Source organism: Camelus bactrianus, chromosome 9 (assembly GCF_048773025.1).
Source record: "Camelus bactrianus isolate YW-2024 breed Bactrian camel chromosome 9, ASM4877302v1, whole genome shotgun sequence".
Lineage (NCBI taxonomy): Eukaryota > Metazoa > Chordata > Mammalia > Artiodactyla > Camelidae > Camelus > Camelus bactrianus.
Window position 1 is genome coordinate 3,130,999 of NC_133547.1, and position 3,259 is coordinate 3,134,257.

A 3,259-nucleotide genomic window follows, 5' to 3' on the forward strand; every position below is an offset into this window, starting at 1 on the left:
GTACTTTGAGCTCGAATCTCCAGTAAGTTTCTATCTGGGAGTGGAATCCAGAGAAACCTGACCTCAGTTGGCAGCTCCCCTGCACAGAGCTTCCTGCTTAAAATTGCAGAGACTGGCGTACGATGGGGACCCGGACCATGAAGCTGGGAGTGAGGGTCCTGTCAGCTGCTCAGGACGGTGGTTGGTTGGATTGGGTTGGGAGGCAGTGGGGCTGAACAGGCAGATTCTTAGGGCCAGACCCATACGTGGTTTAGATGCCTTAATCCTGGGTGTTTTAGGCAGATTACTTCATGAGACTTAGGTCGTCTTTACAAAGGGGGAGATGACCCCCACCTAATAGTTGCGTGGTGGGGACTCGGCAGTGGTGGGTGCGCAGCCCCGCCTTGGGCACGGCGGCCAGGAGGCACTCAGAAAGTGCCGGTCTGCGCCGCGGGGCGCGCAACCAGGTAGCGAGCTGGCCTCGTGGGTGGTGAGCTGTGGGATCGGACAGGGCTTCAGCTGGCCTAAGTGCTCTGAAGGTGCCATCTTGACATTTGAACACGGGGACCTGCTTTTACATTTTGCCCACAAATTATTATCCATGCCTGCCTCTACAGTTGTGCTTTTGTACTTGATTTGCTCATTTTAGTTTGTCATTTCCTTGTTATGTCTCAGTTGTGTGGAGTGGAAGACAGGAATCCTTGTACCAGGGAACTGAGAGAGGGGCAAAATTTAAAGAAGTAAAAGGAGAAGGGGGCAGGGGAGGATGTTGGCTTGAGTTACAGCAGATTGCAGTGCGTGCATGTGTGCATCATAAATTTTTTTTCTGTCTATCTTTTCATTTGCAATCAGCTGTTCATCCATACGTTCTGTGAAATTATATCTGCAAAATCAACTGTATTTCGTACCGTGTCACATGTGAAAACTAAAGTAGGTGTGAAACACGTGGATTCTGTTCTCTGGCCCCTCTTACTCTGGGAATTGTGTTGGGTAGCAAACAGATAATTCTAAAACTTATTTCTCCACGATGCCATCTATTATGTTGAATCAATCCTTGGAGGTTGTAGATGAGACAATAGAGAATCATAAATAGTCTGCACCTCATGGAAGGTTGACCTTGAGGCAGTGATGTGTGAGGATGGAACTGAGAGCTGTGGAGGGTCTTGGCTGAAGTAGGCGGGTGGTGAGAATTCCACAGAGAAGAAAGCGAATAGATGAAAGTCCGGGGTTGGGAGGTTGCTGGCTGCTGAGTGCCGCGTGGGCTCTGGCCGCCCTGGGATCTGGGCTGGGCTGGCTTCCCTGCGGCCCACGCCGCCTCATTCAGGCAGTGCAGGGCGGGGCACACGCGAGTAGTTGATGTTAGGTGGGGGATAACAGAGTCAGAGAGAACAGATTCACAGAACGTGACACACGGAATCCCACAGGAGAGGGAACCACTTCTCTCCGCAAGCACTCCTGCCTATCGAGGGCCAAACAGAGGCCAGGCGTCCTGACCGTGGTTCCAGCCAGAAGCGGGTCTGTCTGTGATCTGCAGTCATTGCAGAGAGGGTTGCAGCTCATGTTTGAATGAACCCCCACGTTTATATTGGTGATGTCCATCTGAGTTCAGATTCTCGGTTTCTGGTATGTTCAGGAGCCCTCATGGAACCAGTTTAAATTCTGCAATGCGTGTCGTCTGGTGTTGGACAAAGAGTGTGTTCAGAGGCCCAGTTTCTTACCTGGGCGGCGGCTCAGGCCGTGCTGATCAGGCAGGTGAGGTCCCGTTGTGTGGCAGACACGATGCCAGCGTGGGATGTGTTTGCTGGGACAGATCAACAGCACTTTGTTGTAAATGCGGTCACGAGTACGGGGTGGCAGCTATGACCAGCCTCCTTCAACCCCACCTCACTAAATTGTACGAAAATTAGGAGAGGCTGCAGAGCAACGAGCACCACGTACCAGTAATGAGGGGCAGACGTGAGTCTCCAAGTGAAGGTCAGGAGGGACGCTGCCAGGGCTGCGGCAGCCCCTGTGCCTTCCACCCGCACAGCGCGATCCGCCGCCTGATGCGCGACGGCCGCGGGGGTCAAGTGGGACTGCGCCTTCCTCTTGCTACAAACTGGAAGTTTGAGTACGTACTGTCTCCTGTCGAGCTTCCCGTACTAGAGTAACCCTGCACGCATACTCACAGGGTTCTTGTTTGTTTATTCCCCGCCACGCTGGGAGACTGATCTGTACGACGGCAGGAGTCTCACTTTGTGACTTTCCTGCCATGTGAAACTCCGCTGCATCGAGCGCCCGGCCGTCATGCTTGGCGAGACCGTTCTCTGTGACTCTGTTCAGTGTGCACGACCCCGTCACCGGTATTCCCGCGCGTGTGTATCACGGTCATGCACACGTTTCCTTCTAGGCTGTAAACCTGCAGGTCGGGGCTGTTAACTGATCCTTGTTACTTGCTCTCCAAATTGACCGGCCACTGTGTAGTTCTGCCCGCAAGCTGCTGTTGCTCAGAGCGCTCAGGGTTTTCTCCCGCGATTGGTATTTCCGCCGTTCCCTCTCTTGCCTCTCTTGTGGATGTGCTAGAATTTTGGCATCATGATTGCACTGACGCTGTGGTATAACTCTGACGTGGAAATGATCTTGGCCTTCAAGTAGCAGGAAACATCCACGCACAATGAGGTAACCAGGGAGGTGGGCGGCATCTGGGTCAGACACCCTTATTCAGGAAGAGCAACTCCATCCTTTACTTCCCAGCCGCCCCTTCAGGGAATTCACATGAGCACCTTGAGGCTGGCCGTGGAGACGGTATTTACACTACAGAGACAACTGCTACAAATCTGCACTTTTTAAAAAGTTGTATATTCTTGAAGCCTGTTTATCAGCACACCACCTGGCAGTCATTTCAAACACCAGGGTCTTCCTTCAGTCTGATGCTGCTTCTGGAGACCCTATCCCAGGTGTCATCTGGTGAGGAAAGAAGGACTGAAGGGTCCACAGAGGGTTTCAGGGAACAGTTCTGGATTTATGTGCCCCAACTGGACCCTACTATCATCCATTCATTCAGCTGCTTAAACCGTATTGTTTCTGAGCGATGGGATGGAGGTCAATAGCACACACCAGTGAATGTGGGCATTAAAAATAAAGCAAAATATATTACACGAAAGTGGACCAGGACCCGCAGGTGTGTAAGGTGCGGACACAGCCCTGCCGTGTGGCATGTGCCCCACGGCACAGGGGGCGAGGAGCTGGGGCAGTGAGGGAGAGTCACAGCGGCGGGGAGGGGAAGCACCGCGGTTTATGA